This window comes from Salminus brasiliensis, chromosome 10 (assembly GCF_030463535.1).
Source record: "Salminus brasiliensis chromosome 10, fSalBra1.hap2, whole genome shotgun sequence".
Taxonomy (NCBI): Eukaryota; Metazoa; Chordata; class Actinopteri; order Characiformes; family Bryconidae; genus Salminus; species Salminus brasiliensis.
Genome location: NC_132887.1, coordinates 39,456,310 through 39,480,477, shown reverse-complemented (window position 1 = coordinate 39,480,477; position 24,168 = coordinate 39,456,310). Strand labels below are relative to the sequence as shown.

Below are 24,168 nucleotides of genomic sequence, written 5' to 3'. Positions count from 1 at the left end.
ATATTATTCTCTCTCTCTCATACACAGAGAGGCCGAGCCGTCCCGCTGCTGTTAATGTTAATCCTGGTGGTCCGTGCCGTTCCTTCATGGAACCAGTCGAATTGATTTAGCCGGAGGAGATCAGGGATGCTGCTCACAGAGCCTCCACACTAACCATAATCATGGAGATCCATCGCCCAGTGAACGCGCGCTAACCTTCCACCCTGCTGGATAGTTGCACCCACGCAGCTTTCAAACAACCAGCACACTTCCTCCAGCTGCACGATGTGTATGATTGCACACGTATACGTTGTGCAGGTTGTTCTAAGCATGGAGAAAGTGTGTTTGCGTAGGGAGGAAGACAGTGTAAGGTCCCTGGAACGTTATTATTATTATTATTATCATTTTTAATAAACTATTAGTAGTAGTAGTAGTATACAACTATTATTGTTATTACTATTATATACTATTATTAAACCATTATTAGTACACTATTCTTAAGTTAACACTTTTTCTTCTTATTATTAATAATAATAAGTTTTTATTAAACTATTATTAATAATAATATCAATAATAATAAACTATTAGTAAACTATAATTATTATTAAACTATTATTATTTATATTAATAATAATAATAAACTATTATTATTAAACAATCATTTGCTGACACTTTATTAATGACTTATGTTAGCAAAATAATGCTTAGCCACATTTAGCATATTTCTAGTGTTATATTTACAATAGTTATTTAATATTTGATAATATATTTGAGGGACATATTTATACACATTTATGTTAAAAATATTTAATGGGTCATTGAGTTTCATACATTTGTATTTATTAAAGTAAATAAATATATATATATATATATATATATATGTATATAAATAAAAATGCAAGTATATATATATATATATATATATATTTCATAATTCATTTTTACACAAATTTCCATGGCCGAAACACTCACTGTAACTTCAGTGTAAGTGGACAGGGCAAAAACTGCTGAGTAGGCGGAGTTATGTTAATGAGCTGTTTTTTTATTACAACATAAACACAACAATTCCAAAAAACCTAAATTTCCACCCCTTGCAATTAAACAGGCCTCGCCCAACATCGCTAGCGTGGCTTTAGCGATGCTAACAGATGAATTACGGCTTCAGTAAGTTAGCTAGCCTTAGCCATATGAAGTACCGCGGCCTTCGTAGCCATCAAACCCACCTCTCTCGCCTTTAGTGTCAGTGAGGTGACTTTACCAGTGGGTTCGCTAAAGCAGTCCCTCGCTGTAATCACCCTGTGTTGTGTTTCGGGTCTGTGAATCCAGCAATAGCTGAAGCAGGCCGACACACCAGCTCGTGAGCTGCCCCGAAGAGCGCCTCTGGCCTCGCCACCTCCTGCCTGAATGCACTGCGTGGTCGAAGCTCAGCACAGCTCTATACAGCTCCATATATCTTAGTACAGCGCAGTACAGCGGCCTGTCGGAATGAAGAGCCAGTGGAGCTCGGAGAGTATGGATCACAGGTGGAGCTGGAAGGCCCGCTGCTCAGACGCATTAAGTAATAATGAAGACCCACTGCAGTGACTGACTGAGGGAATATCTAGGCCTCGCTGCAGGCTATAAAGATGTCAAGCACTGGGGTGTATGTTTGAATTCCACATGTGCGAGACTTCACCTCAGCAGCTCTACCAGCCAACCTTTTCTCTTACTTTAATAAAAACTGTCCAACTGTTTCTAACTTAAGCCTACAAACTTATTTTAGCTACGTAGGGACGTCCCGATCCAACCCGACCCAATGTGATCTAATTAATTTGTTTGTATATATATATATATTGGCCTGTCATGATAATATGTATATCATGTATATCAATATGTGTATCATGACAGGCCAAATAAAAAATAAATAAATATATATATATATATGTTATTATTTTATTATTTATGATAATATATACTTATTTATATATATTATCATGACAGGCCTAATCATAAGAGAAATGTTAACAAAAAAAAAGATAAACAAAATGTCTGTAAACCCTAAATCATATCTTGATTGCAGTTTAAAATTGTGTCACTGTCCAAATACTTATGGACCTGACTGGATATATCTTGTATATCTTATCTCTATATTTATATTTAATATTTTGCAATATTATGTTATGCAAGTCCGTATGAGCAGTTGTCGGCTAAGCGCAGTGCTGTTTGCTAAGCTAATCTATTTGATTGCTTGCTTAGCGCTAAATCAGCTTGGCTTAGAAATTCAGTCCATTGACAAAGCCTTAACTTCCCCTCACCACCTCAAACTCCAAGACGCGAAGGGAAAGTGGTCGGTAGCGATTAGCCCGTGGCTGTGTACCATGCTAAGGGTGAATGCAGTGTAAAAATTAACTTCACGCTACTATCAGCTAGCGGGTCCTGGTGGGCTAGCGGGTCCTGGTGGGCTAGCAGCCCTGGCGGTAAAAACACAAGGGTTTAGGTGTTGATTTTCTCCTCGTTCTGGAACAGTAGGAGGGTCTGTCACAGATGGTGCTGCCACAGTAAAGTAATCTGGTGCCACGGACTCAGAAATCTGGACCAATCTGAAGTAGATAATCTCCGCTCACAGTTCTAAGAGGATATAGAGGCGGGAGAACAGAATTTGAGAGGGTGTAGATAACTGTGCCGCTAAGACTGACGGACTGGATGAATGGAGGCTTCGCAAGGCCGAGACTGGAAAACACTGCAATATTAAAATGAGCCGCTAACCCACCCGATCACTGCTGGACTAGCGGAGTCTAGCCATTCATATGATGCAGCAACGAAAAGCGATCTTCCATCCGGTCACATGGGGAATTCGACAGTGTGTGACCATCGCTCAGTTCCAAGCTGTTCCAAGTCCATGTGGCTAGCGGATACTATCAGTTCTCAAAACAGCGATATATATATACAGCCATAACATTAGTACCACCGGTAAGTAGGACTTTAGCAGCATGTGGAGCCCTCCGTGAGCATCAGCGAGCCATTGGTGCCCATGACCCCTTCTTTGGAGCACTTTAGGTAGGTACTGACCACTGCACACCGGGAACACCCAACAAGACCTGCCTGATGTTTTGGAGACCCTACCAAGGCCTACTACTACTAGTCTTTGGCTAGCTGACCTGACATCGTGCCAACAGAAACACGATCTGGTAAAAGCTGGTCTACAAGCATGATCAACCTGACCATACTCAACACCCAATATGACCAAGCTTGACCATCATCACCTGATTGACCAGCATCACCAAGCTGGTCGACCAACATGACCAGCAAGTCCGGGCTGATTGACCTGTATGAATAGCAAGACCAGCATGTCCAAGACAGCTGACCAGCAAGACCAAGCTAGGGTGTTTTCCCATGGATGACCAGCTTTTCAACCACCTTGACCATCTTGAGGCTCAATGTATGCTCAACACTGAAAATGGATACGGAGCCAGAGCCTTCTGTCCGTACTCTGCGTTCATTTGGTCCATATTTGTGGACGTTCTCCGAAAGTGGGGTGACCGTGAGGACAGTGTAGCCAATAGCTACTGTCCCATGAACATGACAGATGTAAAAAATAACATACTTGCCATGTTTGTTGTTGTCAGAAACCTTTGACTCTGGACTTTGCCCTCTAGTGGATGTATTGCTTGAGGGACGCATGGACGTATGTGAACAGTGAAGGTCACCTGAAGGTTCCTCGCTTGAAGCGGGTGTATTTTTCTGAACGTAAAGGGAGGGTAATTGAGCCGTGGGACCATCTGAAACCACTGCCAGCAAAAGCTGGTCTTGAGCTGGATTTCTTCGCAGCAGGGATGGTACAGCTGAGCTATCAGGACATGGCAGGGAAGGCCTCGGTCTTTTGCGGGGAACAATTATGTAAAGCGCTGTTATCTGAAAAAGTCAGCGTGTGTGCTGTTTCGGGATAAATTTGTTAAAGGGCTGGATTGGATTCATTAGCCCAGACCCCCCTCTCCCCCCTTGCTATCCCATCCAGCATTTTCTGCTGATCTGGCCTGATACCCGTGCCCATTCATACTGACGTTATCTCAAAAGGGAACAGAAGAACAGAAGCACTGGGCCCACTGGTATGTCTTTACTGGGCGAGCTTAAGGGCAAAGCACCCCTGATTCCTTTCCCCTCTCATTAACTCCAGCTGTGTTAATGTTATTATGCTGCATGAAGCCTGGAGGAGCCTTCAGAGGAGCGTCTCTCTGGTGTCTGGGGGTGATGAAGTCACTGTATCACTACAGGACTCTCTCTCTCTCTCTCTCACTCTCTCTGACTCGCTCTGCGCTCGGAGAGACAGCCGAGCACAGAGCAGTCAGAGTCTAGCCATTCACATGATCCAGCAACGAAGAATGATTTTCCATCCGGTCACATGGGGAATTCGACAGTGTGTGACCAGCGCTCAGTTCCAAGCCGTAACAAGTCCATGTGGCTATCAGTTCTTACTATCAGTTCTCAAAACTATATATATATATATATATACAGCCATAACATTAGTACCACTAATACTAAATACTATATAATACTAATGCTGAATATGAAGTGAAGGATCTGAGAGCCTACTCAGAATCAATGGGACGTTCATCCATATTTTATAAAGGTCACCAGTTCCTACTCCAGGAGTCTGGAGCGGTGCTACACACAGGCTATCGGATGCACCACCGAACCGCCCCTCGCTGTCCACTCCATTAGACACTCCTACCTAGTTAGTCCACTTTACAGATAAAGGTTAAGTCACAGTTTGAGTCGGTCATCCTCTTGGCCTACATCAGTGGTCACACAGGACGCTGCCCACAGGATGCTGCCCAGAGGACGCTGCCCAGAGGACACTGGATATTTCTGGTTGGTGGACTGTCCTCAGCAGTGCTCAGCAGTGCTCAGCAGTGACACTGAGGTGTTTAAGCACTCCAGCAGCACTGCTGTGTCTGAGCCACTCGCACCACCAGCAAGTGCAACACACACTAACACACTCGCCGCCACCACCACCACCACCTTTGCACTCAGCCAAATACATCCCACCACCCAAATACTACCTGCTCTGTGGTGGTCAGGCCTGTGGGGCCCTGACCGTTGAAGAAACCAAAGCTAAAGAGTTGATTGGCTACAGTCCAAAGATACCTTTGAGCTTAGATACTGCTAGGTACAGAAGTCCGTGCTGATGCCTACATAGATACAGAGATGCACAATACATGCCAATCATTTTCGGAAAACGGGGTGGAAGTGACAGGAAAAGTGGGCCAAGGCCTGTTCTCCCTGTCCTTCCTCTTCCCAGTGTAGAGCAGACTCCCATGCTGGAGCATTTGCATAGGTGCACCTGGCTTGCTTAGATGTTTGTGGATTTGCACGAGGTGTGTGTGGGATTATGCATGTGTGTGTGTCAGTGTGTGTGAGTAGTACATGGGGGGTACTTGCATGTGTGTGTGGGGAGAGGTTGTCAGTGACTCTGGGGAAGGGTGTGCATGACAGACAGTGGAAGGAGTGAAGGACATTAAAACTGAATGTTCTCAATGCCACCTGAGACTCTCCGACATGTAGCACAGCCTAAGGTGCTAGACCCTCCCAAACACACACACACACACACACACACACACACACACACTCACTCACTCACACACACACACACACAAAGTTGTTTTGCTCTTTTTCTTTAGGCACTTTCGCTCCGTTGAAGGATGTGGCTTGACACTAATATAGTTAGGTGTGGGAAGAAGGCTTGTAGGTTCTGGAGGCCCAGCCGGTCTACAGGCCAGTTCCAGGACAGTGAAATTTTCCCCTTAGGAATGCATAGGGTTAGAGCACAATGATACAAATACACTAGTGAAACCCAGGTTAAGACAAGGGGTACCATAGCAACCACTTGACAACTCGTTAGCAATTGCCTGATATACCACCGCAGACAGACTCAAGGAGTTAAAAGAACATCACTTCAAGGGCAAAGAAATGTCATCTAAGAGTTAAAAGGCTGTTAATTAAATGGTAAATAACGACTTTAAGAGTTAAAAGACTGTCAATTAAAGGGCAATGCTCAAATAGTTAAAAGGCTGTTGAATAAATGGTAAAACAAGCGGCTTAAAGAGTTAATCGGAGTATCACTTAAAGGACAAAGAAAGAAAGAAAAAGAGTTCAAAGGCTGTTGATTAAAGGATATCTTAATGGGTTAAAAGACTCTCCGTTAAAAGAAAAAGAAAAATGTAAAGAGTTAAAAGACAAGACTAAAGTAGGTTAAATAATGACTTAAATAGTTTCAATTAAAGGGTATAGAAAGACTTAAAGAGTTCAAAGAGTATCATTTAAAGGGCAAAGAAATGTTTAAAGAGTTAAAAGACTGTCAATTACAGGGCAATGCTCAAATAGTTAAAAGGCTATTGATTAAATAGTAAAACAAATGGCTTAAAGAGTTAAAAGAGAATCATTAAAAGGGCAAAAAAAGACCATAAAAGACTTGATTAAAGGGTAAATAATCAACAATGAAAAGAAAAAGAGTTAAAAGTGTATTAATTAAATGGTAAAGATTAAAGAGAAGGAAAGATGTAATGGGTTAATAAAATAAAATGATTGAAAAAGACTTAAAGAGTTAAAAAACAAATTGAATAAAAGGTAAAGACAGACTTACAGAGTGAAACCTGAGTAAAAGTTAATGGGTTAAAAAACACGGCTGATTCAGGAAGTCGGAAAGTTCCGGTGATGAATTCGGACAGCTCTAGCTCTCTTAGGCTTACAGAGGGATGAGTGAGTGTAATGTGGCGTGTGGAGTAGGCTAGGTCCCTTTTATCCATTATAGTGGAGCTCACAAGTCAAGTGAGTAAGCGGGCGAGAGAATAATTAGAGAGGGCTGATGGATGGAAAGAGAGACAGAGAGAGAGAGAGAGAGAGAGAGAGAGAGAAACAGAGTGGATGACGAAGGAATGGAGGAGAGGGAGGGCGGCGGAGCGCTAGAGAGGAGTTCATTGGGTTTAGCATGTTTTTACTGTGTTAATCAGAGGTGGAGGACGCGACGGAGGCGGGGGGATTAAACGTCATTGGGGGTTGTGAGTGGGGGGGGTGTTCCTGCCTGGCGCCCAGTGATTCCGGGTAGGTCCCAGACCCACCACAATGCTGACCCGGAAGAAGCGTATAAGAACCAGGATGAAAGGAGATGTGTATGTCCAATACTATTGAAATACACTACATTGACAAAAGTATTGGGACACGTGCTCAGCTGATTCTGGAGTAGCTGTTTCTACTGTCCAGGGAAGAAGAAGAAGGCTTTCTGCTATACTTTGGAGGAGCGTTGCTGTGAGGATCTGATTGCATTCAGTGACAAGAGCCCGTTAGTGAGCTGAGGGGGGCTTTATACCATTCCATCTAGCCCACGCCCGATTCATCTGTGTTGATCTTCTCCAGAGAGTCCTATTCTATTGGCAGTACTTCTCTACAGGGACTAGACTGTGTGTGTGTGTGTGTGTGTGTGCACATCTGCAACTTCATTAGAAGGGGTGTCCACAAACATTTGGACATAGCGGATATAGGGTTTGGATATAGCGTTTTCTCTAGAGTGATGATGATGATGATGATGATGAAGCTCCATCCGATACCTTTGGGATGAGTTGGAGAGGCAGAACTAATCATCCAACGTCAATACACGGCCTCACTGGTGCTCTCGGGGGGCTGAATGCAATCAAATCCTCACAGCACTGTTCTCAAATCTAGCGCAAAGCCTTCGCAGAATGGACAACTCCTCATTGACACTCGAAGAACATACACTATTAGGCCTACAGCTTTTTAGACCCCTCCTTCCTTTGCTGCAGGTGGGGTTTGCATTACACTAGCTGGAAAATTGGTGTGAGGATTTGATTGCTATCAGCCACAAAAGCAGGAGACATATTGGCTACATTAAAACCGTCTATCTAATGTCATGTAGATGCAACTCGTGCAGCCAAGACAAGGCATACAATCTACAAGACCTGGACAAAGAAGGTGTGGTGGGGCCTCCATGAGCATCCTTCAGCCTTGGGCGCCCATGAGCCTGTCGCCAGTTCGCCGGTTGTCCTTTCTTGGAGCACTTGTGGTAGGTGCTGACCGCTGCACAGCTGCAACACCCTACAAGACCTGTCTGATGTCTTGAAGATCTCTGATCTTATACTGGACTTTGATGGGTTGACCAACCCATTCCCCAGCGAAATTCATTTTAAGAATGTCTGGAATGTGGAGTTTTACAATGAAATGAAATTTGAGAAGTTTGTGGACACCCCTCCTAATGAGGGGTTGCTGATGCAGACTCTTTAGAGAAGTACTGCCAATAGAATAGATCATGAACCTACTCACACCATGCTGCCTGATGCCAGCCGTGGGCTAGAGGGGTCCTAGGGCTAGAGGGGTGAGGTGGTCATCCATCAATCTTCCAACATCCTGACCTCACTAGCCCTCTAGTCGCTGAGTGCAATCAAATGAGCAGGTGTCCCAATACTTTTCCCACCTGTGAGGCTTTCCAGTTCTGTCCAGTTCTGTCTTATCTTTCCTACAGTATTCTCTATTAAGACCTTCTTCCACCGGCGTTTGTTTCCTTTATGGGCGACTGCAAGAGTTCTTCTGAAGCATTAGCTCTGTGGAGAGCTCTGACACAGCCAGCTTAAAAAGCCATCCTGAATCCCCCGAGGTTTCGCCTCGTTTTTCTCCGCGGATACGGCCTGGCATTAGCCTAATCGCAGGCCAGGTCTACAAGTCGTTTGTTATAGCAGCTCCTGTAGGTGGTAGTGGTGGATCCGCAGTTATTATGGACCCTACCCCCACCCACAGCCCCCATCCTCAACCCCTCCCCCCACTTAACACCTCAAATCAGAATTAATCAGGACTAATTCAGAGAGAGAGAGAGAGAGAGAGAGAGAGAGGGAGAGAGAGAGCGAGAGAGTGTGAGAGAGAGAGAGAGAGTGAGAGAGAGAGAGAATGAGAGAGAGAGAGAGAGAGAATGAGAGAGTGAGAGAGAGAGAGAGAGAATGAGAGAGAGAGAGAGAATGAGAGAGTGAGAGAGAGACAGAGCATCAGAGGAAGTACGGAGGAGAAAAGGGCATAGAAATGGTGAATGACACTGTGTGTGTGTGTGTGTGTGTGTGTGTGTGTGTGTGTGTGTGTGTTGTATTAGAGAGCCATAGCGTTGTTCAGATAACGGTCGTAACTGGACTGGCTTTACAGTGTGATAAGAGCTGCCCAGTAATTATGCCAGTTGTCACGCAGCCTGTAAAGCCACTTCACACACACACACACACACACACACACACACACTCACACACACACCATCAGTGAAACACCATTAACACTGCTTCACTTAATTACAGCTGAGAGAGAGAAAGAGGGAGAGAGATATGGAACGAGAATGAGAGAGAGAGAGAGAGGCAGGGACGAAGACAGACAAAAAGAAAGAGAGAGAGCGTGAATGAACTAGAGAGAGAGAGAGAGAGAGAGAGTGAGAGAGAGAGTGTGAGAGAGAGAGAGAGAGAGAGAGAGAGATAGATTGAAACTGAAAACTGAATTAAGGTTCAATTCAAACTGACTTATGAGTGTTACTGTTCCACTGCTTAACTGCATTTGTCCTGTGTAATGCAGCACTGTGTGTGTGTGTGTGTGTGTGTGTGTGTGTGTGTGTGTGTGTGTGTGTGTGTGTGTGTGTTTTCCAATCCCTGGAGCACGGCCTCCTGCTGACACAGCTTTTCTCTTAAAGATTGTTCACACCTTCCATCAACATGCGTTTTCAGTGATCCGATCATGTCCGGATTTCTGCATGAACACCTGACAGTGTTTAATTATGTGTTATAACAATGCTTAAACACCTACCAGTGTTTAATTAAGGGTTATAACACTGAGTAAACACCTGACAGTGTTTAATTATGTGTTATAACACTGAGTAAACACCTAACAGAGTTTAATTAAGAGTCATAACAATGCTTAAAAACCTAACAGTGTTTAATTATGTGTTATAACAATGCTTAAACACCTACCAGTGTTTAATTAAGGGTTATAACACTGAGTAAACACCTAACAGTGTTTAATTATGTGTTATAACAATGCTTAAACACCTACCAGTGTTTAATTAAGGGTTATAACACTGAGTAAACACCTAACAGAGTTTAATTAAGGGTCTTAACTATGCTTAAACACCTGACAGAGTTTAATTAAGGGTCATAACACTGAGTAAACACCTAACAGAGTTTAATTAAGAGTCATAACAATGCTTAAAAACCTAACAGTGTTTAATTAAGGGTCATAACAATGCTTAAAAACCTAACAGTGTTTAATTAAGGGTCTTAACAATGCTTAAACACCTAACAGAGTTTAATTAAGAGTTATAACACTGAGTAAACACCTAACAGAGTTTAATTAAGAGTCATAACAATGCTTAAAAACCTAACAGTGTTTAATTAAGGGTCATAACAATGCTTAAAAACCTAACAGTGTTTAATTAAGGGTCATAACAATGCTTAAACACCTAACAGAGTTTAATTAAGAGTTATAACACTGAGTAAACACCTAACAGAGTTTAATTAAGGGTCATAACAGTGCTTAAACACCTGACAGAGTTTAATTAAGGGTTATAACAATGCTTAAACACCTAACAGAGTTTAATTAAGAGTTATAACACTGCATGAACACCTGACAGAGTTTAATTAAGGGTCATAACAGTGCTTAAACACCTGACAGAGTTTAATTAAGGGTTAACACTGCATGAACACCTGACAGCGTTTTAATAAAGGGTTATAACACTGCGTAAACGCCTGAGCGTGAATAATTAAGGATTATAACACTGCATGAACACCTGACAGCGTTTTAATAAAGGGTTATAACACTGCATGACTAAATCTGAATAAGCCTTGTAATGTAGTGCCAAAGCAGGATTAGGAACCAGCTCATGGTGTGTAATAAGTGCTTATAACGATGCCTCAGATAAGCCCCTTAACCCTTCATCGCCGTGGGTGTTCCTCCACTACCATTAGAAGGTGTTCAGTTAACACTGTCAGTGTCCCCTCAGCACTGCAGGTGTCAATGCTGCGCTGTCCAAGTTTCCGTTCCACCTTAAATACTGCACCTGCATCCCAGCGCCTGCACTGCCTGACTGCACGGCCAGTGCTGCACCATTTAAGGTGGAACGGAAAATCCGATCTGAACAAGGGGTCGAGTTCAGCTCTGCAGGAGTGTTTACAGCACTGCAGGACACAGAGAGAGAGAGAGAGAGAGAGAGAGAGAGAGAGAGAGAGAGAGTACTAGAGAGTGCTGTAGCCTGAGTAAACCACAGCTCTACCGGCATCAGTTTGCACCTACTTTTAACTAAATGGCCAAACACCAACACTGTGCTGACCTGGACTACTGCACACCACACTCCTTGGTACCTAGTGTCATTATTATTAATAATATTTATATTAATAATAATAATAATAAGAAGAAGAAGTTATAATGATTTATTACTATTGCAATATTTTTGTCACTGTCTTAATACTGCGATAATGTACAACCCCTCTCTCTCTCTCTTTCTCACTCCACAAACATGTCCAAATATTTGTGGACACCCCTTTCAATGGACGCTTCCTGCTACTTTAACCCGCGCCCATTGCTGACACTGATGTGCAAATGCACGTACACACACACACACACAGCTCCCAGTAGAAGTACAAGTACTGCCAATAGAATAGGACTCTCAGGATAAACATCATGCTGCCAGGGGTGGGCTAGAGGGGTGTAAAGCCCCCAGCATTGAGCTGTGGAGCAGTGGAGTGGAATGGTGGTGGTGCTCCATATATATATATATATATATATATATATATATATATATGAAAGCACAGTCCGCGTGCACTGACCGACTGACTCTTTGAAGTGTGTTGACAGCAATAGCCGCGCGTGCACCCTCACATTTACTGCAAACTAGGTCGGAAGTGCTGAAACTCACCTCCGCAGGTGAAGCACTTCTCCACCGTGCTCACTCCACCCGTGCAGCCAGAGAAGTTTCCTCGCGCGGCAGTCTGCAGTCACGCGCAGCGGCTTTAGCTAGTCCCCTCCAAATACACATCCCAAAGAGCCTCGCGGGGACACGCGCAACTTCAGGACAAGTGAGCGGCTGCAGAACAAGCAGCCAAACAGCTGCAGCTCAAAGACAGGAGAGAGCAGGGAGCGTGCAGTCGTCCCGTCTCGCGCTGCTGCAGCTGTTTGGCAGAGCGCGAGAGGAGCTTGCAGCGCCCCGCGCGCGCTCTCACTCGCTCGCTCACTCACTCGCTCGCTCACTCACTCACCCGCTCACTCACTCACCCGCTCACTCACTCACCCACACTCAGGATGAACTTACGAGTCCTGAAATGCGCGCGCCCACCCCACCCCCCAACTCATTTTTCAACAAGCCACGCCCCCCTGCGGTAGACCAGGTCGTAGAGACTCATAAAAAGCCGTCAATCAGAAATACTACCAGCCAATCCTGACACAGGAGGCGGGACATTAGTAGCCAATCATGGAGCAGGAGGCGGGGCACTACTACTAGTTTGTCCCTATTTGATTTCATAATAGTTTGCAACAGTAGTGGAACCCTTTTTGGAGCTAGAACCACTTAAAGAACCACATACAAGAGAATTTGACCATTCAAATGGTTCTATATAGAACCCTAAAGAACTCTAGAAGAACCCCTAATTTTTCCTCTCCCTTTTTTAAGCCACTTTTGGATCCCTAAAAACGTTCAATCTATGGTTCCTTGGAGAACCTTGAAGAACCTTGTTGAAGCAGATTATTGGCAAAAACCCTAACAACCACCTGGGTCACCATAGCAACAACCTGGGATACTATACCATATTCAGGAGGGTTTGACCAGGCAAAGAACCAATTTGCAATCCAATGGTTCTACACAGAACCATTGCCTTGATTAAAGAACTCTTAAAGAACCCCCCCCCCCATCTTTTTTTCTTAGGGGAGTAGCAGAACCACTTTTTGGCTCCCTAAAAACTTTCAATGGATGGTTCCTTGGAGAACCATTTTTGGAGGAGAACCTCGAAGAACCTTGTTGAAGAACCTTGTTGAAGTTCTCCTTCCTGGGTGAAAAAGTTTCCATAGACTCCACAGATCTTCAATTGACTGCACGTTGCCAAAACCTTAACAACCACCAGGAAAACCATGACAACCACCTAGCAACCCCAAAGCAGGAACCGCTTAGAAACATCAAGGCCACCACATGTAGCAGCCATAGGCTCTCGAACCTCCTGGCTATACATTACAGACCCCTGGAGGGGTGGGGACCCAGGAACCCAAGACCCCTACTTTGAGAACCCTTATGATTATGGTTCTTTAAACTTAAATACCTCTTCTTTTTATTGTATCACCCAAAGAACCCCTGATGGCACCAGTTTGTATAAGTTGGTGTAAAACCATTGGAACCATAAGTACCCCCCCCCCCCCCCACCCCACCCCGCCCCCTCTCAGTTAAAACAGGCCACATCAGTAAACATGAACGTCTATAATTAATCAGGAAGCTTCTGTGGGAGGTGGTCAAACATAGACTCCATGCTCAGCCATGAAGTAGCCTAATCCTCCGGTAGCGCTGCAGCGCTTACACAAATATCCACTTCCCCTGCGGCTGGGTGCTGTTTGCGCACTGGGAGACGAATAGCGCTACAGATAAGGGTTGGCTGGAGACAATGGGCTGGTTTGAGCGAGGTGTCATGCTCCTGCCACAATTCATTACGGCTCCCAGAATGAGATTAAAACACAGCGCCATCCCGCTTCTCTCCCTCGCCATGTTCCTAACGAGATGATAACTGTGTGAAACGGGCCCTGGAACGGAGGAAAGGGAAGAGTGCATGTGCACACGGGTGGACACGTGTGTTTGCGGCCATGTGTTGTGTGTGGCGGCAAAAAAAAAAAAAAAATGACCCCTGAAGGATGGGAAGAGGAGCTCTGCGAGCTTGTTTACAGACCAGGTTTCGGGTGTTTTTAGGCCAACATTCAGAAAATGAACAACCAAAATCGTAACATTCAGAACGTTCACAAATGGTTGTCTTATCCACACATTTTTCTGAAACCACCCCGTCACGACAAAAGTACGTTTTCTGGTAAGAAAATGCTGTGAATTTCATGATCTTTTCAAGTGTTTTCAAACATGTTTGGTCATACAGGCATGCGGTGCTACCAAGAAATTTGGGTAGATATTACACTGGGCTCCACAGCTCTAACAATTCTCAGTCCCAGGCCCTCAGAGTTGTCCTAACTGTTGCCTACAGGCGAGCCTTGCTGGACGTACACACACTCCACAGCTGATTTACCCACATATTAGGAACCTGAGCATCTTCTCAAGTGTTTTCAAACATGTTTGGTTATACAGGCATGCGGTAAAGATAAAGATATTACACTGGGCCCCACAGCTCTAACAATTCTCAGTCCCAGGCCCTCTGGTCCAGCGGTAAAACGTCGGCCGGGACGATTCTTCATATTCATCATATCCAACACTTCACCAGAGTTTCACCAGTTGAATGTTGACCATGGCAAAACCACTGAAACTGACCGAAGTGAAGGTGTACTGAGAACCGGCTCCCAACAGCACAACAGGGGTGACCCCCCCGGGCCACTGATGCCAGAGGAGAACGGCGATTCCACTGAGGGGTACAGAGCTGACCTCTATACTGAATTCCTTCCAGCACCTTGATACGGCCCCCTCGCTAGCGCCATCCCAGCTATTAGGTAGGTGGTCTAATATTTTGATATGACTGTGTGTATTTCTGTTTATTTGGTTGCTCTTGCGTCAGATTTTTTCACACGTCCTTAAACACACACACACACACACACACACACACACACACACACACTTGCACATGCACATTCATCTATATTACCCCACAATGTTGTCAAGGTTTCTGTGTCTGTTGCTTAGCTTTTTTGCTAGTAATTGAACAACACCAAAGACTCTCTCTTTCTTTCACATACACACACATACACACACAGACACACACAGACAAACACACACACACACACACACATACACACATACACAGACCCCAGGGAAACCTCAGTTACTGAGGCTTGTATCTCTTTCCTCTCCTCCCTCTCCATTCTAATGAACAGACACCTCGGCTCTCCTGTGTACTGGAAATAGGGGGCTAGCTTTTTTTTTTTTTTAACAAGATCTTTCCTTCATGTTTCAACTGGATGGGGATCTGTGCAGCAAGACCTTGTTAAAGTAGTGCCGTGAGAATAATTTGCCGGTAAGGTCTTAGCAAGCAACAATTTACACGTAATTTGTCAGTTAGAAGCGGGAAGCGAGGAGCCAGCCAATAGCTTTTTAGGAACTGAGTGCATGTTTATTAAGGGGAAGAACAATGGCATCTTACCCATTACAGCACCGCTCCGCAGTTCAGAGGTACGCCGTTTGACTGGGATGCATGTTTTGAGTGCTAATAAAAAGGGGCCTAAGGGTGAGCCCAGAGGGACTCCGCTATGATGAAAAAGTTTGTAAAGTGCTCCTCGGGTGCAGGGATGATTTCCGTTTTTAAAAAATGTCATAAAATAATTTCCAGACTTAAGATTCGGAGCATTTGTTTAAAATAGAAACTTTTCTGAACTTCCACTGAAAATAAAAGAATTGAAAAATAATGAACGGCTTACAAATGTAAAAAGGTTGAATTCAATTGTAAGAATAAACTAATAAATGTAAAAAATTGGAATCTCTGAACCAAAATCGTAAGATTCAGAACATTCACATAAGGTTTGTATTATCCAAACATTTCTAGCTGGGAAACGAGGATTTTAAACGGTATTGCATTTTTCAGAAACCACCCCGTCACGCCAAAAGTAAATTTTCTGGTAAGAAAATGCTGCGGCTTTAATGATCTTTTCAAGTGTTTTCAAACATGTTTGGTCATACAGGCATGGGGCGCTAGCAAGAAATTTGGGCTTTGTTAAAGATATTACACTGGGCCCCACAGCTCTAACAATTCTCAGTCCCAGGCCCTCAGAGTTGTCGTAGCTGTTGCCTACAGGCGAGCCTTGCTGGGCGTACACACACTCCACAGCTGATTAACCCACAGCATCTTCGTTAAGTGTTTTCAAACATGTTTGGTCATACAGGCATGCGGTGCTACCAAGAAATTTGGGCCCTGTTAAAGATATTACACTAGGCCCCACAGCTCTAACAATTCTCAGTCCCAGGCCCTCAGAGTTGTCCTAACTGTCTCCTTTCTGGGCGTACACACACTCCACAGCTGATTAACCCACATATTAGGAACCTGAGCATCTTGACAAACTGGGCGTACCGGGCAGTAATAGGGTGTAGCATCTCATAAACCGCTAACTTGCTACCAAACCAAAGAATGTGCCGTAAGGGCAGAGAAGCAAGAGCTTACCAGATTGCTTGGTAGGAGCCTCATAATCACATGAGCAATATTTAAAAGGATGTAGAACAGAAGGAGTCAGTATTAACTGCTGACTGGAGTGAGGAGGAGTGTTTGGTTTTAAGCTGAGCTTCAAAGGAGGAGAATGAAGAGCAGAGGTCAAAAAGACGGAGGGAATGTGTTCAATAATGCAGGAGCGAGATCTGCCCCCAGCGGTGACCAATCTGAGTTTAAGGAGAGTCAGACATCCGGCGGCAGAAGACTTAAGTGTTCAGGCAGGGCAGTGAATCCTAAAGTGTGAGGTGGTTACACCTCACATAAACCCAACTGGGAACCCACTTACTACATGAGTTATGGCAGGTTATGTCCACATATATACAGCAGGGTCATGCTACTATTACTGGCAAATGTCATGACTGGACAGACGCAGTTATTACTGGACATTACCTGTCATAGGAGGGCCTAGTTTCTTGCTGCTATAGGATGGCATACTGGAAATCTTCTTGGGACACCATCCTCTTCTTTGGGCCAGCGGTTGTCCTAGTTTATGGCGTTTTCCCAAATTGGTTATTTACCTTATTTGGCCACGCCCACTTTCAAGCTATTTCATGCTATTTTGAGCTAATGAGCTTACAAAAAGAAATGAATGTTGTGGGGCATCATCATCATCATCATCACAACCATCTCTCCAACAGGCAGAGAAGAGGTAAGTGCCTTCTGGACTCAAACCCAGACCAGACTCGCTCAGCCGAATGCCATCAGCTTTAGCCAACAATATTTTAGAGGAGGTTTAAAGTATGATCTGAGTGGTCATGACGGCAACTTGCTTCGCCAACACCACCTTCATAACCCTTCTTCTGCTGCCTAAAATATATCCACCCCAAGAAGGATGGATTAGGGTCCAAAACATACCTCCAAATCCACCACGGACCACCTGGAGAGACTCAATTGGAAGTGTATGGAATGGCCCTCGCAGTCACCTGACCTAAAGATCATTGGTGGAGACGACCCAAGAATATCTGCAAAGGGAAAAGTCCAGCCAGAAATGTCATGACTGGACAGACGCAGTTATAACTGGACATAACCTGTCATATGAGGGCCTAGTTTCTTTCTGCTATAGGATGGCATGGAATACTGGAAATCTCCTTGGGCCACCATTCTCTTCTTTGGGCCAGCGGTTGTTCTAGTTTATGCTGTTTTCCCAAATTGGGTATTTACCTTATTTGGCCACGCCCACTTTCAAGCTATTTCATGCTATTTTGAGCTAACTAGAGCAGAGCTAATGAGCTTACAAAAAGAAATTAATGTTGTGGGGCACCATATAATGTACACCCACCACCTTCCAAAGCAGAGGACCCCGACCTCACTGACCTCACTGATGTTCTTGTGGTTGAGACAGTCAAATCTTCCTCACAGCATCTATTCTAAAGCCTTCCTTGAGGAGTAAAGGACCCTTTAAGAAGTCCTGTCCTGAGCCTGCAGGGTTCGCTTGGCCAAAATACTGTGTACACTGAAATGGCTGTATAGGGGAAGTGTATCGGTGATGTCTGGGAGATTAGATACATCATTAGATACAGGGCCTCTGGTAGTAGATGTTTCCAGCCATAATGAAGCACATGGAACATTCTCCACCTCCTTCACTTCACACCCGGCTGCCTGAGCTTTGCTGCAGAGACCAGCTGTGCACACAAAAGCCACAATGCTACATCATCGCAGTGTGTGGGACTGAAAGCACACAGACACGCCCACCTCTCTCACAATCACACATACTACAGACACCCACACACTCTGCCAAGCAGGAGCGAATGCAAGAGTCAGGGTTCAGTAAATATTATGTCACAGCTGTATCACAGTATTGACTGTATCCAGTAAACATTCAGCGCTGCTCATCCCTTGAGGGGTTTCCATTATTTTTCCCTTTCATTTGTTACTATATGATTTTTTCAATTTGATTAATTTTATTAATGTATTAGTAATTGCACCCCATTTTCAATGACCTAATTCCCTGATTCACGTGAACTCCCCTATCACTGGCAGTGTCCACAACACTAGGAGGGTGAAGACCAACACATATCATGTGCCATCAGCTCACCCCAGAAAAAGCAAGGCCAGCAGCATGACGCGTGTTTCGAACCAGTGGTCTTTGGATCATAGTAAGCCCTAACTATATGCCCCCTTCAGCCATAACATTAAATAATGTGTAGGCCCCCCTCATGCCACCAAAACAGCTCTGACCCTCTGAAGGTGTCCTGGGGTGTCTGACACCAACACTAACGTCAGCTTAGTCTCTTAGTCAGCTGCGTCCCTTTAAGAAGTCCTGTAAGTTGTGAGGTGGGGCCTCTATGAGCATCATCGAGCCTTGGGCACGCATGGCTCCTGGTTGTCCCTCCTTGGAGCACTATTGATAGGTACTGACCACTGCATACTGACCACTGAACACTCCACAAGACCTGTTTGATGTTTTGGAGATGTTCTGACAAAGTCAGAGCTTTTGAAGGAACACTGAAGGGACGGGTGTATTTGTTTGGTTGTTAATTTCAGATATCATCAGTGATTCTACAGAATCGTATCCTCGTATCCTGCCTTCAAATGTATATTTGCTAATACTTAACTTTAAAATAGGCCACATATTTATACACACATTTATATTTTACGACTTATATATTTATATATTAAAATAAGATATATTTTACAATACATGTGGGTGTGTAAAGTGTATTTTGGGATACAGAAATGTATTTTACATTTTTTAGGCAATATATTTTACTACCTTATAAAATGAAAGAAAAACCTGCTTGAAAGACAAAAAACATGTTTAGCTCTTTAGCCCAATGCACACCCATTCAGTAGGGACTAGCTCAGGAGCGCCCTCTAGATTGTTTTTTTTTTTCTTTTATGGGAGAAATAAAATGACACCAGGCTCCTCATAAGCTGGCTCTGCTAGCTCTACTTAACTGGTACTTAACCTGAACAACTGGTGATGCAAGACATTATAGGTAGTTCAAAAATCTGTCTGTAGGGGGAGTTCCTTTATCTGTAAACTCTTTCCGATGCACTAAAACTAAAACTGTTGCTTATAGTAAACGTAACCATGTGAGTAGACTAGTTACATTGATTCCTAACTTCTAAACACACATGGAAAATCTCTGTTTACATTCTGACAGTTGTTCATCACTGTGAGACGGAACAAAATGTGTTTGCCGACTTTATTATTAATCTTAATTTTTCTTAGTTAGGAAATTGCTCTGCAAAAAGAATGAGTCCACAAAGTTAACTTGTAACTCAAATTATATTTATTTGAGTCAAACGTTGTTGTACGATTCATTCACCAAATCAAATGCGTCCCGTCTTGACTCCTGCAGGATTGGTTGAATGTTTGCCAAGACTTCATAGACTGATCTGTAGCTCATCGTACCTTAAAAAACAAAGGGAATTCAATTTGTTTAAAAAGATTTTCTATTTTTTTTTTTTTTAACCTGTTTATGAAGTTAATCCATGAACATATTAAAACACAGTGGCCTCACCTACAACAGCGATTGTTCCTGAGGCATATATTATAAGTTTGACTCCAGGCCTGGTTGTTTTAATGACTAGCCAAGGACTTGTCCCGGGTCCATCACTGCCAACAAAACTGTGGAAAAAAAGAGTTCATTTTCATAACCAAGTCTTTCCCTCGACGTCCAGAGTGAATTTAACGATTACCTGATCATTTACCAATTAACCTAAATTAAAAAAATAATAATTCTGACTTGTAATTGTCATTTGAACCTGGACACTCATTAAAGCATCCGTCTGTTAAAGTCAGTTCAGTCAACAGAAGAATGTCTCCGATACCTGACTAAAATCAGAAAGGACAAGGGCAAACCTGCAGTAGGGGTTAAGTTTCAGATCCAGTTTTCCAAAGCAGATTGGGAAATTGAGCTCACACAATCCATAGAAGTAAGTCTCACATTGGGCCAACCTGGCGGGAAATCCCAGCCCCTGCATTAGTGAGATGCAGTCCAGGGCCACCCGGCGGGGCTCACTGCAGGAACAAGAACACATCCCGTTTTAGTCTTGGGTGATTTCTACTGGCAGTGTGCACAAACCTGGCAATCTACCAGAACACGGCAGACCAGCAGAGGCGACATATGAGTGAGCTATCGGGCTGAGTTTAAACGGGCTGTTCCAAAAATGAGCTAAATTAAGCATTAAGCCTTTTACTACATTTTATGTGAAGCGGAGTGCCTAAAAAGTCCTTCCCCATGATAAAACACAGTTGAGTCTCGAGTGACTTGATGTTTTCATAAAACGGTGGCCAACATAGAATATGATAAAGTACTCCAATGTTGAATTCAGAAATGTATATGTTTACAAATAATATTTACAATAAACAATTTTTAAATACGTTCCATATGTTTTTTTAGTTGAGTAGAAACGCATTCAGTAACTAACTGACTGGGTTTAAAACAGTGGTTTCCAATTTATTGCATCTAAACTTTCAGTTTTATAAATTTCTACTCTAGAATCATGTTGTCGATGATGGTAGCAAGAAGAGAATAGCGATATGCAGATTTCTGCGGTTCAGACATCTGTGACACAACCACCACAACGCCACCACCCACAACAGAAGGTATGTGACTGTCTGGTCAAACAACAGCTAGAAAGCTATGCTAAATCAAGTCCCATCGTTACCTATTGGTCCCTATACACCAGACTGTCCCCGACTTCAGAATCCAAGCTGTCGCTCCAGTTTGTTCCAGGTGTATACTGACTGCATTATTCTGAAAACGAACCAGACAGAAGTAATGGACGTATACGTGTAAAATGATTTAAACAAAAATGGAAGAAACAGATACATTATAAAAATAATATTTGCGTGGATCATAAAATTACATCACATGTGAAAGTCTTAAAGGTGAAGTGTATAAAAGTGGTAAAGTGTACAAGCCTTACTTGAGGGTCAAACATGGCATTTTTGACTTTCTCCACTATTTCCCTCAGGTCAGGTGTGCAGCCCATATCCACCTCTGACACAGTGCTTTAACAAGGTAAGAACACAGAGGTGTGTTAAGCACTTTCTGAACACCTGTACACCTCTGTCCAGACAGAACCAGTGTTCTGATGACTCTGCTGTCAGTTTTTGTTGTTGTTTTTGTTTTTTGTTCATTTTTAATCATCTTGGAACATACAGGCTCATTGTGTCCAGTATACAAATGACAAAACAGGAAAAAAGAAGCTCTTGATAAATAAAAGAATGGATGAATAAAATAAGCAGTTTAAGATTAAAACCGTTCATTAAAACAGGATATCAACAGCTGCCATATCTGCCAAAAATCGATGCATTTTCTAATGCATGTTATATGTCGCTTGCTCCAACGGTAAGCACTGTTGTAACCTGGGTTAACTCGAAAAGCTAAGAGAAGGAACTGCAGTCAGTTTTAAGTCATATGTTTAACACGAATGAAGGCAGGTGAACTCACATTATCTGTGGGGTGGTGTTAGGCCTTTCTGCAACATAGGCAGCAGCCTGCTGCACCTTTTGTGGTCAGACAAAGAAAATCTGGGTCAGATTTTTACTGTATGGACACCAAAATATTAATGTGTGAACGATATCTACAGCCAAACTCAACAAGTGAGAATCAAGACGACTTGAAAAACAGGGGAAAAAACACTGGGCTTATAAAATATCCTATAAAATCAGTTAACTCTATTTGTTGGCTGTGCAAATGACAGTACCCATGAGACTGATCTGTGTAACTGTCTACACTAAAATACCCTTCAAATCAAAATCAGGTTATCATGTTATGGCATAAATCTAAATACATACAAATATGTACTGGCACAACCTTGTATCTGCATTTGTGTTGTTTACTTTTTGGAATAATTTGAAAATTCCCTTTGGAATTTATTATGCCACATTTTAATGACAAATAGGCTGATATAAATGGTCCGAAGTGACCAAAGATTATTATTCTACATTTTTTTACATTAACTTTACATTCAACTTTTTTTTTCTTTTTCTGTAAAGTTACTGATTTCGAGACACAATGGTTGCTTTTCCACTTCAGGGCTGAATGGTTCTGGACATGAAGGGTAACTGTTCCGGTGGGTTTTCCACCGTACTTGGGACCACAATTGGTGGGAGGGCTTAATGGTGTAGGTGTATAGACCCGCTGATTGGCTCCATATTTGCATCACCTTTGTGCCGCAAGATCCAGGGTCTTTATATTTCCGGTACAGAATTACGTTATCAAAAACAGTAGGGAGGTAAACTGGACAGGAGTTACAGACGGAGTTATATTAAGACACTGATCACAAGACTGGCCTCTTTTATTCATGAAGAAAAGTAAGGACTGCTTTGAATCATTACTTACATAAGTTGCGAGGGCTTGTAGGAAGACATCAGAGTTTCTTGGTATTTGCATTTTCTGAAAATATCACAGTGGCAAACATGAACTGAGAAAGGCTGCATAACATGTACATTATCACTTTACCAAACCATCTTTACACCCATTTATATAAGAGCTAGTCCCAAAATACTGTCATACACTGCTCAGCAAATGCTTTGGGCACCTGAACAAACTTTTTAAACACTATATGACATTAGATAAAACTATAGTTTGTAGTTAAAGTAAAATGCATTTCTTATTTTTAAAAAAGCACAACAAAAAAAACTAGTTGGTTGGAAGAACTCAGGTTTGGCTTAAAGTGTTTTTTTGTGTAACTTTTCTATAGCTCTGTGTTTAGGGAATTGTCTTTTTCAGATTAAAACAAAATCACTTGTAAAAATGTTCAGCTGATAATTGCTGTGAAGTTCTGATCTAATGGAAATCTTCCTTTACACAGTTTTTTTTTTTACAAAGCGTCATGACTCTGCTTATGCCCTCTCCTTAAAGCTCTATTCTGAGTGCCCTTCGGTAAAAACACAGCATCACTGAAGTGTGCTCTCCCGCAGACACGTAGCTTGCTTTCATTGCGTGTCGCCATTAATAAAAAAACGTTTGTGCACCACATTTCCTGCACCAGAACGGATGGTTTTAGATCTCACTTTTAATAAATGCTTGATAACTAGCACAGAAAGAGCAAGTAGGCCTCTCCGGCACTGCAAGCCTCGTGCTAAGCGATCAAGCTAGCTAACAAACAAACAGTGAGCGCACAATAGATAAGACAGCACTGTATTGATCTCAAAGGAAATTTGCAATATGTACATGTTTGTTAAGTTTAGGGGGGAAGTAGCTAAACATGGGTGCACCTTTACCTTTTTTTTACCTTTTTAGCAGTGTAAATACTTCTGGTATGGTCGATGGACAGAAATTCCGTTGGCAAATTCACGCAACAGAATGCGCTTGCGCAGAGAGTAGACCAATCAGAAAGCGGCAAAGAAAAAAGAAAAAGGCAGACTTCGGCAGACTTCGGCAGACTTCGACAGTAAGTAAGTAAGTAGCAGTAAATAGTAAAAAATGCCATCGCATTTCGTTTAAAAAAAAAAAGTTTCATATAATTACCAATGATAATAATAATAATAATAATAATAATAAACAAAAGAAATCCTGAGAGATTGAAATATATGAGTAGCACGACTCTGGTTATATTGCCATCAAGAACTTTTGTCTTCAATAGAACTTCATGTGAAAAATCAAAATGGAATGTAAAAAAATGTTAAAAAAAGAAAAAAGCCAGACAGATAAACAGATACATCCAAACCAAGTTAATGGCAAGTTGCCAAACGTGTATTTAGCCTTCCCCTTCTGTCCTTTTTGCCTGCCTTATTCTCCACTGAGTAGTTAGCAAAACATTTCATCTGTCAGCTTATCTTTCTCAGTCCAGTGTGGTCAGCAGAGCCGTGCTGGGCTTCTCCTCAGGCCAAGTCTTCCTCATG

The 24,168-nt window shown here is 42.8% G+C and overlaps 1 protein-coding gene across 1 annotated transcript in view; it reads right to left on the bottom strand.

Moving 5' to 3' along the window:
• Nucleotides 1-12,170, bottom strand: part of htr1d (5-hydroxytryptamine (serotonin) receptor 1D, G protein-coupled) — a 30,104-nt gene extending 17,934 nt beyond the window's left edge. Inside the window, exon 1 of the mRNA XM_072690599.1 lies at nt 11,897-12,170. The gene's annotated coding sequence lies outside the window, so the exon portion shown is untranslated. The remainder of the gene's footprint in view (nt 1-11,896) is intronic.
• Between the last annotated feature and the right edge of the window lie 11,998 nt (nt 12,171-24,168).